Raw genomic sequence first — 14,010 nt, forward strand, 5'->3', positions numbered from 1 at the left:
ACATTACTCCAATTCTTAAGTCCTTGCACTGGCTTCCAGTAAGTCACAGAATTGACTTTAAAGCACTATTGCTTGTTTATAAATCAGTAAATGGAGCAGGACCTAAATACTTGTCAGACATGCTTCAGCAGTACACACCTTCTCGTCCTCTCAGGTCCCAGGTGAAAAACCTGCTAGTAAAACCTACAGTTAGAACTAAACATGGTGAAGCAGCTTTTAGCTGCTATGCGGCTCAGCTGTGGAACCAACTTTCGGATGACATTAAAAAGGCCCCAACTGTAGCCAGTTTTAAATCTAGACTTAAGACCAAACTGTTCTCAGACGCTTTCTGCTAACTGTGCCGAGTTACAAATTCTGAATCTGCCTCGATAATTATTCTACTTTGTCTTTTATTACTTTTTTTACTACTTTTGCCTTTGTTTTTGCTTACTAATTATTCTTTATTTTTAAATGATTTTACCTTGTGTTTTATGTTTTCTTTTTATTATGATCTTTACCTTTTAACTATTCTTTGACTATATTGCCCTTCTATGCTTTTATTTGTTATTATCGTTTGGTTTTGTTTATGTAAAGCACATTGAATGACCTCTGTGTATGAAATGTGCTATATAAATAAACTTGACTTGACTTGACTTGACTAAAAACATGTTCAATTATATATTTTTTTTCATATATAAGTCGCACCTGACTATAAGTCGCAGGACCAGCCAAACTATGAAAAAAAGTGCGACTTATAGTCCGGAAAATATGGTAATAATCTCCTAGTATCCCTACCACCAACCCAAACAACCCCTATCAACACAACAACAACTGCCTGGCCAACAAATTATACACTACCATCATTCAGCACAGAGGTCAGGGAAGCCCTATTAAAAAAAGACCCAGCGTTTTATAAGAAGGACAAGTCACACATCCGGACTGATCAGCCTTCTTTTTGATGACATGACCCGGTATGCCTGGTAAGTCTGGTGTTAAGATAATATCTGTGAGTTGTTTATCTTTAACCTTATATTGTCAAGTGCACATCACATGACATATGGGCTAAACTACCCAACATTTCTTCCCAAATGTAGGTATCCAAACCATAAAATGTACAGTGATGTCCTGGGAACACTAATAACCTGGCATCAATTTCTTATGGATGGAAGCCTCTCTGGGTTTGTAAAAGTATTGTTATTCACACTTGTAGTTCAACAAGTTGCTCTGCCTTTGTTTTGAAGTTGCATTGACAACTTCTACATTGTTTAGGTTAAATGCAGAGACCAAATTTCCCTCACGGGATCAAAAAAGTATATATACTTAACACATTAACACTATGATACAGTGTAATTGTCAAGTTGTATGGCTCACTGTGTTCAAAGTCGATCTTAATAACCCTCATCACCTCGACTAGCCTATGTGGTGGTTGTTATGTGAAACTAGCTAATAAATGGCAATGCAGCTTTACTGTATTGAAGTTCGCAAGATTGGAAAGAGGAAATAACGTTTACATGTCCATTTAAATTATAGCCTTTCTAATGCACTTTTGTGCGTTTTAAATCCAAAATAAGACGGAATGTGAGGAGACTGCTATTAACTTTAAAGAGCTGATCTACAATTGAAACTATCTGTAGCGTATGACGCAAATAAACCTCATGTCTGCTTTAGCTTATTGTTGACAGCAGGGTTTTTTACGATTTAAAATTATACCTTCTAGATTTTAATGGGCCATGTTGAAGAGCTGATGTCTGTTATTGTTTGTGCAAATATAAACTGATTCATGTCCCTTGCATTTTGCAACTGTGAGGTCCATGGTAGGCGTCCGGCAGAAATATTGTTTCATTTTACGACTAATATCCACGTTCTGGCGGTGTTCTAAATGTGCACAGAAGGAGTTCCTAAGCTATATAAGGTATAAGCTAGGCCTATTACACAACATAAATTGTCACTATGCTGGCGACCCAAATAAAATCTCCTACGACCAACCCTTTGGGAACCAATGCTTTAGACAACAGGGAACGAAACAGGAGTGGGACGGGATTCGGGAGCCTTTCTCTCGGGATTTTGCAGGACAGGGTTTTTTTTGGGGGGGGCAGTCACGTGATCGGGATATGACGGGAGTATTTGTGTGGGCTCGGGATGGGACGGGAGTGAAAATTGATTCCCGTGTCACCCTCTAAGTGGCGGTTGCTGGGTTGTTGCTAGGGTAACTGAGAAGGTTGCTATGGTGTTGCTAGGGTAGCTATGGTGGTTGTTATGCTGAATAAAGTGGTTGCTATGCGGGTTTCTAGGGTAGTCACAGTGGTTGACAATATCAAAGTGGTTGCTAGATTGTTGCTAGGGTAATTAAGATGGTTGCTATGGTGGTTGCTAGGTTGACATTATGGTAGTGGTTGCTAGGTTATTGCTAGGGTAACTGACAAGGTCGGTATCGGCTATTTTTTCCATTGAGATTAAAAGGTAGGTCAATGATGTTTTCAGACTAATGCTATACTTTCTACAAACTTCATTACCAAGTCGAGGTGACAACTCGCATTAAATTATGTCAGTTTTTTAATGTCAACTGTTTTTTTTTTAGGCATGCTGAATAATGCTGCTGTGTTGCTGCTGCCTACATTGTTGAAAGAAACTCCCAAACTTTTGTACTGTATCAATGAGGTAAAGAGCTTTTTCATATCTTCAACAATTAGTTAGTTGACTGTTCAATAGCATGTATGCAGTGAAAAAGTAATGATATGAAGGAAATTAATGGATTTTGTAATGTACCATGTTTATATATATATATATATATATTTTTTTTTTTATGTTTTATATTTTTATTTTAGTTCTTTAAAAATCAAAATAAAATCAATGCTAGTACTAATACATAAAATATATAATATGTGTGTGTGGCACTTACAATGACCAGAATAAATCCTTCTGAATAAAGGTAGTGAAAATGCCCCAAAAACAGCTTAGGGTTCTAAGGGTTAATGAATCCTGAAGTGGCCCCTTGGAGACGCTCAAAATCTGTTCTGCAGTGTTGTGTAGGTAACTGCTGAGCACAGATCCTGCCCAAATCTCAGCTCCATTTCATAAAGTAGCTACAAAAAGAAGAAGAATTCTGAAGTAACATAACACGATTTAAAGTCAAAGATGATCCTCTCTAAGATGTCAATTGTATGCCCCTGCATTGCCTGAATATGTGCATTGATTTACATCGATTTTTTTTACTGCTTAGTAGAAGAGGGTCTTTAAGGAAGGGACAATGTTCAAACAGTTCTGTGGTGGTTGCAGTGTTGTATAGAGGAGTCTGTGCATGAAGAGTTCTTTCCATCCTCCACTTTATATTATCAAAATTTGGCCTGTTTTTTTCCAGCTCTGCACTGATGGCCTTCATGTGTTCACAGATGATTTGAACGTCTTCCCCTTTCACTGACTCTGTAGTGAGCTGAGGGAAATGGACAAGGGGAGAGGAATAGATAAACAGAAATTAAAGTTAATCTACGTATTAATTAAAGTACAGCATGAAGGTTGAAAGACTACAAAAAGGAGCATTGCATGCACCAGCCTACTGTACAAATCACAATTCATTTATCTTACTTGCTGTCTCCTTTTTGGACTTGTATGTTAAGTATAAGTATAGTATTAAGTAAAGCTACACATGTTTAGATTGATTTTGTTACCATGTGTGTTTATTCCTGCTGTTACAAAAACTAGCATCTCAGATAACGTTAGCGATTAGCTCACGTTGATATGGCAATAGAAAACACCTTCAGTTCGGTGTAGTCGCTGACGCTGATTGATTGGCTTGGTGAACAGGGCAGCTGCTTTGTATTGCTCTGATAGGCTACTCTGCGGCTAGCAGTAGCCAATCAACAAACGTATTGTGAGTTGTAAGTGGTTCTCTTTTCTAGAAATGCCTTGCAATCTTTGGGTGCACTCACCGCATGTTTTAATTTAATCTCCGGCTCCGTTCCCCTCCCGTCCACTCCCGTTGATTTCTGCCTGTCCCGTCCCTATCACGTTACCAACAGTGAAATTGACTCCCGTACCGCAGGGCTCCCGCAGGAATACCATAACCCGCGGGAGTCCCGAAAAATTGTCACCCTCTACCGCCACTACAATGCCAACATAGCAACACCATAGCAACCTTCTCAGTTACCCTAGCAACATCCTAGCAACCACTACCATAGCATAGCAACTACCATATCGACCCTAGCAACCATCTCAATTACCCTAGCAACAACTTTGATACTGTCAACCAATGTGACTAGCAACCGGTATAGCAACCACTTTATTTAGCATAGCAACCACCATACATACCCTAATAATAATAATAATAATAATAATAATAACAATAATAATAAGCTTTATTTGTATAGCACCTTTCATACACAGAATGCAGCTCAAAGTGCTTTACATTTGAAGCATGTAACACAATAATAGTCAGTCAGTCATTATCAATCACTTTTCTTCATTGCTAGGGGCCGTTTATGATCCACTCAGCAACATATCAAAAATATAGAAAATTACATGTCATAAGACTGGCAGCCTTAACCCTCTTACCTACCCCCCAGCAACACCATAGCAACCTTCTCAGTTACCCTAGCAACAACCCAGCAACCGCCACTATAATGCCAACATAGCAACACCATAGCAACCTTCTCAGTTACCCTAGCAACAACATAGCAACCACTACTATAGCAACTGCTATGTTTAACATAGCAATCACCATATCGACCCTAGCAACCATCTCAATTACCCTAGCAACAACCTAGCAACCACTTTATTTAGCATAGCAACCACCATACGTACCTTAGCAACACCATAGCAACCTTCTCAGTTACTCTAGCAATAACCTAGCAACCGCTATGTTTAAAATAGCAATCAACATATCTAGCATAGCAACATGACCTAGCAACCACCATAGCAACCATCTTAATTATCCTAGCAACCACTTTGATATTGTCAACCACTGTGACTACCCTAGAAACCCGCATAGCAACCACTTTATTCAGCATAACAACCACCATAGCTACCCTAGCAACACCATAGCAACCTTCTCAGTTACCCTAGCAACAACCTAGCAACCACTACCATAGCATAACAACCACCATATCGACCCTAGCAACCATCTCAATTACCCTAGCAACAACCTAGCAACCACTTTGATATTGTCAACCAATGTGACTACCCTAGCAACGGATATTGATATTGCAGAAGATAGCTGCAGCAAAATAGACCTCCAACTCCAGACTGAGAACTAAGGAATTGACTGTAAATGACAGGACGATATTAACACATTTAATAGGCTATCACTAATTAGATTAACTATTTTGACGAGTAGGTTTTGGATATTTTGGTTAGCCTAAATGCAGTTTTGGTGTAGGCGAACCGTTAAAAAGGCTGTATATTTCAGATTAAGATAATGATAATAATAATAGAAGAATATAGCCTATAGCGCATCATGGAAATCCCAGACTGAAATTAATGTAATTTTCTAAATAAATCGCCCATTTATTGGGCTGGGGCTGGGAAAATTCAAAATGACCAGAACCCTCCTCCCCCCTCAAAACCGACCACTATTTAGGCCCAGTCTCTATTTAGGCTACAAGGTTTTACGAATTAACGTGCACTGACATTTCGTACACATATGTACTACACTTGTTTTGAGATCAGGCTGCACTCTTAGTTTAGGAGTTGTCATTTTTCTGAGTAGGTCTGAAATAACCTGACTCTCACCAGATGAATTTCGTTCCGCCTAGCTCCACTCATCCATCTGGGATCGATCCATTGAAGTGGTGCTTCAGAAGGCTGGGCCTTATCAAAAAATCCTTGCATATGATTGGATAAGCCACTTGTCCGTCATCTATTGACGTGCTACTTCAACCACTCACATCGAAGCCAACCCATGACACTGAGAACAGTCTCACAGTCGCTTCTAAGCTATGTCACATCTATGAAACTCCCGCCTTGCGTCCTGATTGGCTCTACCATACAATCTGGTGCCGAAATCACTCTCAACGGAACTGATCCCAGATGGATGTGAGTGGAGCTAGGCGGAACGAAATTCATCTGGCGAGAGTCAGGTTAGGTCTGAAAGGCTTTGTGAATAACTCTTAAGAGAAAACTCCTAGCTAAAATCTTTTAGTGCTATTTAGGAGTACTCCTAGTGGTAAGATAAAAGGCCTTGTGAATATGGCCCCTGGTGTCTAACCCAATTTATTACATGGCTCTTCACAAGGCAAGTAGAATGCTCCATTGACTTGAATGGGATTTCCCAAAGTTCTAGCGGGCATTATTTCCGAGGAAAGGACCTCTGGAAAAAAAATGACCGCTGTCAATGGCATCGGAGTTTGTGCTTCTAATTCAGGTATTTCATATCACTACGCAAGGACTGGAACTTCATTCAAAAGTGAAAGCAGACGGTTGATCAGCTGTGTTCTAAAGAATGTTTGATTCAAGTTCAGCATGTGTTGTTGCGAACTAGGGATGGGCATAATTAATCGCAGATCGATAGTTGATCATTAAGAATTTCGCCGATCATGTTAATTTGTTGTCGATTAAACTAATGCAGGTTGCGTTATATAGTGTGTCTTGAAGCAATTAAATGAATCACTGTGTGGCAGCAATTAAACATTATACCACCAAGCTGTAAGGATGCTGAACTCTCTCCCTCCTCTCCCCCCTCCACCCTCAGCTACATAACATCCTGGACATTGGACCCACAATGGCCGCCTGCACTACTCCACTTGCACACTTGTACACTTTACAACTTGTTGTTGTTGTCCTGAAAACACAACACTTCTGCTGCTCTTACATAACTTGCACCACTATGCCACTTTCTTTCTTACTTAGGTCAAACAGAACTACCCAAGCCTTTTATTGGCCTGACTTTGCACTAGTATTTTATTGACTGTCTATGCACAATTTCAACCAAATTTTGCTGCTCTTATTTTTTCATTATTATATGTGCCCTCTTATTTACTTATTTACTTACTTTTTTGTTTACTTGAATGTTATGTTTGTCTGTGGACTTAAATTGGTAAAATATGTCTTGTCTTCACCGTGGGATAGTGAGAAACGTAATTTCGATCTCTTTGTATGTCTGGAACATGTGAAGAAATTGACAATAAAGCTGACTTTGACTTTGACCCGGGGACAATATTTGACGATATAGGCTACTCAGTTACCTACGAGTTTCCGTTTTGATTTATGAAGACTTCACGGTAAAGTGTGGCGTGGGACCAAAGTAGATGGCTTAATGGTTAGAGTTACGTACTAAGACATGGGAATCCGGGGTTCAATTCCTGTGTGAAGCGTTTTGGAAGGAATAAGTCGAAGCGTTGCCCTTGACACGTAAGCATTGCCGGTAAACAGGGCAGCGGTCTGCATTCAGAGGCGTTGGAAGCGGCAGTGCAATTGATAGGCCTACTGGTTCCCAAAGGAGATTTTATTTGGGCCGCCAGCATAGCATATAGTGACAATTTATCAGGGGTGGGTAGTAACTTGTTACAAGTAATGCACATGAGTAAAAAAGTATTTTTTCGAGGAAGGCAACTTTCCATATTCCTTTTTCACCCCAGTGCTGTAGCCTACCATCCCCCCTCATATTAGGCTGACTTCTGCGCTTCATAAGACGTGCTACGCCACTAGCTCCCCTCCCTCAGCTTATTTCCATGACAGTAGCCAGCAGAGACAGGCCAGCAAAATTCCTGACACTTATTCAACAATGAAAATCTTCACAGTGGGCCAACAATCTCCCTCGGAGTGCAGTGCCCATAATTTGCATCGAACAGTACAGGGGTAAATTGAGTCAAAAAACACTTCAAGTGTCGTGAATATTTTCCTTTCCATATTAAAAATCCCAGGGGACACAAATCAATAGTAGGCTTAGGGGCGCCGCTAGGGTTGTATTCCATAGTACGCACCAGGGCCCAGGACACTAATTACGCCCCCCCCCCCACAAAAAAAAGTAACGGTGCATGGCTACCTTACACATAGAGGTGTTTTAAGCTTTTAAAAAGTTGTGGGATGAGGGAGATTTCACCCCCGGGAATTTTTTTTTCAATTCTAGCTGCTAAACACACCATTTTAATGCAATTTGGGTGGGACAGAAATACCTTTACAGAGCAAGCAGCTCTGGCCATATCGGCTCTGGCTCACATGACGTGAACATTGCTTTAAATGCATTATCGCTTCACTATCCAACGCGGATAAGGGAAAGAAGAGAAAAGAAGAAACCAATGAGCTTATGTCGCAATTTGCAATAGGATAGGCCTAGAGAGAAAACAGCTATAGTCACCTAACAATAAGCATTTGCTTACACTGCTGTTTGGTTGTCCCAAACTTTGAGATGATCCATACTCTACGCATTAACTGAATCAAACTGCAATGTTCCAAACAGAGTGACTGTAGGATGCAATGCTTTGCGTTTTTAAGCGCCAGAACTGCTTATCACGTTGTGACAAAGTTTACACCAATCATCTTCTAATGTATCCTTATGTTGAGATGTCCATTCTCTTTGCCCTAAACATAGGCTATCATTAAATGTTTGTGCGTGAAGCATCTTTCAATTAAGATAGTACACAAGCTATTTTTATTGTTGTAACATTGAATGATTTCATGAATAAAGCGTTGAAAATTGTACGCGCAGTGCATACAGGATTACGGCTGGCGGTGCCAATATAAAAGTAGCCTACTTTATTATAAATATTCGCTAAAACGAATATGGTTCTATATGGATCTATACTACTACTTCCACTAAAACTATTATTATTATTATTATTATCATTATTTTTTTCATTATCATTATTTTGTGTTTGTTTATTTATGGTGGTGTAAATGGTATAATTAATGCATTATGTACCAGTTGAAACTAGAACAAATATGATAAATACAAATAGACAACACATCAGTTGAAATCCTCAATAAATTGTATTCAATATTCCAGCAAATCAATTTACAAATGATTCGGAAAAGAATTAAAATATTTACAGATTGGGTTGCAACATTTTCTCAACACGCAACACTGAGGTGGAGGGCTTAGACACAGAAAGATTGAGGCGTCTTTAAAAAAATGCAGAGTGTGACGAGCCCCTTTGGGATACTCAACATTAAAAAGAAAATAAACAAAAAATGTAGGCATTAGGTAAGCCCCAGGGAGACATCAATATCCGGGGATGGGCCCAGGTATGGATTACTGCACGGGCCTACCGGGCCCAGGCCCAGGGGCCCAAGGGGCCCTGAAGCCCAAGCCTTTGCATGGAATCATTGCCTCAATATCAACAAATCAGGATGTAGGCTATGAATCTGATTGAATTTAGTATTGGCCATCCCCAAAATGCACCAGAATACAGGAAATCACATCAAACAAATTAAAAATTTTCTGGGGGAGGACCCCCAAACCCCCCCTCCCACATACTGTATACGACAATTAGTGGGGGGCCCTTAATACATCTGGGCCCAGGGGCCCGAAAGTTCATAATCTGCTTATGGATGGGCCGATGACAAAATTGCCGTCCATCTTGATGGAGACCATATCTGGATCCAGCGCTGTGTTTACGCAGCGGATCATCATCGTGGGAGTAGCTGCTGATGGTTCTTGTATAAACATGGTACATTACAAAATCCATTAATTTCCTTCATATCATTACTTTTTCACTGCATACATGCTATTGAACAGTCAACTAACTAATTGTTGAAGATATGAAAAAGCTCTTTACCTCATTGATACAGTACAAAAGTTTGTTTCAACAATGTAGGCAGCAGCAACACAGCAGCATTATTCAGCATGCCTAAAAAAAACAGTTGACGTTAAAAAACTGACATCATTTCATGCGAGTTGTCACCTCGACTTGGTAATGAAGTTTGTAGAAAGTATAGCATTAGTCTGAAAACGTCATTGACCTACCTTTTAATCTCAATGGATCCGCTTGCGAAATTGCTCCGGAACTGTTCATCGCAGCGAGATGAAACCTTTATTGCATGACAGAGCAGAAGTGGGGCTTTCCAAAGAGACTACACACTTGTCTGTACGATTAAGTATGAAAATGTAAAAAAATCAAGAAATTAAATCAAATTGTATCATATTTTCAGTCTATACTTCTCTGCGTTCACCTGCGCACCCATTACTCTCGTTTGAATTACTAGCGAACCCGTGATCGCATAGATATGGCAAGCATATCAGATGAAAGAGGACACACAGGGCTATCCATTGGTACCATGTATATCGGTCATTTACACAAACCAACGCTGCACACCCATTACTATCGTTTGAATTACTCGCAGACCCGTGATCGGATAGATATGCCACGCATGTCAGATTAAAGAGGAGACACAGAGATATCATTTGATACCAAGTACATCCTTCTTGGTTATAAAACAGACAAAGTGACAGCAAAATAATAACTTCATATAGTGGCAAAAAACTTCATTTTTTTGTGGCAAAGCATGTTTATAATCCAATGCTATTGTGTGTTTCTATATGGCAAAGCATGTTCATAATCCGGTTTTGACATCCTAGCAAATTCCTGCATGGCATCCAAATCAAGGCTCACATTGCATCCCAATTTGTTCAACAAAGAAACCTTTTTGCCTTTACTTTGTTCATGGCAATGCAGTAAAAAGTTGAGAATCATTATGAGTGCATAGGCACAAACAGGCTAACATGCAAACTCGGGTCAAGTCAGGTCAGATCAGTTCGTGACAGATATGGAGCGTAGAAAGGTCATTTTTCATCACTAAATAAAAAATGGCATTTATTTCCGTAAATCACACACCTCATATTTCTATAAATTGCTCAGCCCCAGAGTATCCCTCCAACATGGCAATTGTATTGCCCGATTCAGGACAGTCTGCCCTACACACACATAAATGCATGTAGAGCTATGAGCTTGCTGTGGTGAGATACATGTCAAAATATAAGAATTTTTATAATATGCTTTTTATATTTTAGTTCTTTAAAAATCAAAATAAAATCAATGCTAGTACTAATACATAAAATATATAATATGTGTGTGTGGCACTTACAATGACCAGAATAAATCCTTCTGAATAAAGGTAGTGAAAATGCCCCAAAAACAGCTTAGGGTTCTAAGGGTTAATGAATCCTGAAGTGGCCCCTTGGAGACGCTCAAAATCTGCTCTGCAGTGTTGTGTAGGTAACTGCTGAGCACAGATCCTGCCCAAATCTCAGCTCCATTTCATAAAGTAGCTACAAAAAGAAGAAGAATTCTGAAGTAACATAACACGATTTAAAGTCAAAGATGATCCTCTCTAAGATGTCAATTGTATGCCCCTGCATTGCCTGAATATGTGCATTGATTTACATCGATTTTTTTACTGCTTAGTAGAAGAGGGTCTTTAAGGAAGGGACAATGTTCAAACAGTTCTGTGGTGGTTGCAGTGTTGTATAGAGGAGTCTGTGCATGAAGAGTTCTTTCCATCCTCCACTTTATATTATCAAAATTTGGCCTGTTTTTTTCCAGCTCTGCGCTGATGGCCTTCATGTGTTCACAGATGATTTGAACGTCTTCCCCTTTCACTGACTCTGTAGTGAGCTGAGGGAAATGGACAAGGAATAGATAAACAGAAAAAAAAGTTAATCTACGTATTAATTAAAGTACAGCATGAAGGTTGAACGACTACAAAGAGGAGCATTGCATGCACCAGCCTACTGTACAAATCACAATTCATTTATCTTACTTGCTGTCTCCTTTTTGGACTTGTATGTTAAGTATAAGTATAGTATCAAGTATATATACTTTTTTGATCCCGTGAGGGAAATTTGGTCTCTGCATTTAACCCAATCGGTGAATTAGTGAAACACAAACAGCACACAGTGAACACCCAGTGAGGTGAAGCACACACTAATCCCGGCGCAGTGAGCTGCCTGCATCAACGGCGGCGCTCGGGGAGCAGTGAGGGGTTAGGTGCCTTGCTCAAGGGCACTTCAGCCACGGCCCACTGGTCGGGGCTCGAACCGGCAACCCTTATAACCCTCCGGTTATAAGTGCTAACCAGTGGGCCACAGTTGTCCCCTTCTCTTGATGGTCGCTTCTGGCCATATTTCATCTTCATCGCCATAACTTTATCCATATGTACAAGAGTCCTCCTCTCCTTTTTAAATGTATTATTTTGTAATATGTATATTTTTATAAGCACTCCAGTAAAGTCTCCTAAGTAAAGAAAGGGGTCATCCATATATACACCATCAATGTAGAACTTGTCAATGCAACTTCAAAACAAAGGCAGAGAAACTTGTTGAACTACAAGTGTGAATAACAATACTTTTACAAACCCAGAGAGGCTTCCATCCATAAGAAATTGATGCCGGGTTATTAGTGTTCCCAGGACATCACTGTACATTTTATGGTTTGGATACCTACATTTGGGAAGAAATGTTGGGTAGTTTAGCCCATATGTCATGTGATGTGCACTTGACAATATAAGGTTAAAGATAAACAACTCACAGATATTATCTTAACACCAGACTTACCAGGCATACCGGGTCATGTCATCAAAAAGAAGGCTGATCAGTCCAGATGTGTGACTTGTCCTTCTTATAAAACGCTGGGTCTTTTTTTAATAGGGCTTCCCTGACCTCTGGGCTGAATGATGGTAGTGTATAATTTGTTGGCCAGGCAGTTGTTGTTGTGTTGATAGGGGTTGTTTGGTTTGGTGGTAGGGATACTAGGAGATTATTATTTCTAAGAAAACAAACAGACAGACAGACAGAAGATTAAACACAGACCAACTGAAAACATTTAAATATGACATGTTTATAAAAAAGCTCCAAATAACCTTGACATAATCAAAACTTTAGGATGCTTAAATAGTGTTTTTAAAGCAAAGCATGGGAACACCTTTCTACTAATGGAGTAATAAAACAAATTATTCCAAGAACTGTTGTACCATGGTATTAGCAAAATGACAAAGTTCATTGATTGATTTGATTTGATTTCATACTGAGCTTGCGGAAGTTTTTTTAATTTAATTTTTCTAATTCAGAAAGAAATTTCACTTGTTGCTTCATGCGGGTAAAGAGGTGCGCCACCATCGTCTCAGTCAAACCAAGCAGTGTCTCCGTCAATTTCGTCATCTAAATACAAAAACATTGACAAAATGCAAAGTACAACACAAGAACTGTGTTAGTAACCGTGAACTTTATGACACTGCAAAATCCACATCTAAAAAAGCGTTCCATTACAAAAAAAGATGGAAATATTTACCAAGGAAGGTTTGTTCAGCCTCTTTTAAATTATGCTGTTCCAGCCAAAAGCAGACCTGATGGGAAGACCAAGTCTCAACCATGTTTCCTGAAAAATAAAAAAGCAAATTTTAGTACACGTTTAACTAGCCTATTTTCATAAAACTAACTCAAATGGTCATAGTCCAATCTGTGTGTGTACTCTTTACGCGCAGTAGGTCAGTAGATGCCAGTAGCTAGGCTATCGCCTTACAGACGGATGTAAACAGACTCATAGCCAAACAGCTGTCAAATAGCTTTCATACATGATACAAGGAGACTCAACTGGTATCTGTACCATCTGTACACAGTCTGTTAGACACATTGAAGCTAAAGCCTCCTTAATGTTCCTGCTACCATGATTAATGCTGTTACCGACTAGCAAATGATTAACGTCAGGGACCACTTTGCACTAGCTACTCAATACCGTTAACCACTTATTAAGAGGCAACAGGCTGAACAACTTGTGTTGGCAATGATACAAATCAATAACATTTATTTGATGGCTGTTTTCCCTTCAAAAGTATAAGTATAAATACTCTTTTGATCCCGTGGGAAATTTGGTCTCTGCATTTATCCCAATCCGTGAATTAGTGAAACACACTCAGCACACAGTGAACACACAGTGAGGTGAAGCATGAGCTGCCTGCACAACCCGGCGCAGTGAGCTGCCTGCACAACCCGGCGCAGTGAGCTGCCTGCACAACAGCGGCGCTCGGGGAGCAGTGAGGGGTTAGGTGCCTTGCTCAAGGGCACTTCAGCCGTGCCTACTGGTTGGGGTTCGAACCGTCAACCCTCCG

The 14,010-nt window shown here is 39.8% G+C and overlaps 3 long non-coding RNA genes across 3 annotated transcripts; 1 reads left to right on the forward strand and 2 right to left on the reverse strand.

The window, feature by feature from the left end:
* Window positions 1-694: 694 nt before the first annotated feature.
* On the forward strand, window positions 695-2,637 carry LOC121720656. Its single transcript, XR_006034600.1, has 3 exons — window positions 695-959; window positions 1,074-1,157; window positions 2,558-2,637. It is a non-coding gene; the product is annotated as an uncharacterized LOC121720656 (long non-coding RNA).
* A 6,743-nt stretch (window positions 2,638-9,380) lies between these two features.
* Window positions 9,381-9,985, reverse strand: LOC121720655. Its single transcript, XR_006034599.1, has 3 exons — window positions 9,875-9,985; window positions 9,687-9,758; window positions 9,381-9,564 (listed from the first exon to the last, which is right to left on the reverse strand). It is a non-coding gene; the product is annotated as an uncharacterized LOC121720655 (long non-coding RNA).
* A 1,004-nt stretch (window positions 9,986-10,989) lies between these two features.
* Window positions 10,990-13,743, reverse strand: LOC121720654. Its single transcript, XR_006034598.1, has 5 exons — window positions 13,194-13,743; window positions 12,986-13,063; window positions 12,461-12,671; window positions 12,263-12,346; window positions 10,990-11,522 (listed from the first exon to the last, which is right to left on the reverse strand). It is a non-coding gene; the product is annotated as an uncharacterized LOC121720654 (long non-coding RNA).
* Window positions 13,744-14,010: the final 267 nt, after the last annotated feature.

Source organism: Alosa sapidissima, chromosome 10, assembly GCF_018492685.1.
Source record: "Alosa sapidissima isolate fAloSap1 chromosome 10, fAloSap1.pri, whole genome shotgun sequence".
In the NCBI taxonomy this organism is placed as follows: Eukaryota; Metazoa; Chordata; class Actinopteri; order Clupeiformes; family Clupeidae; genus Alosa; species Alosa sapidissima.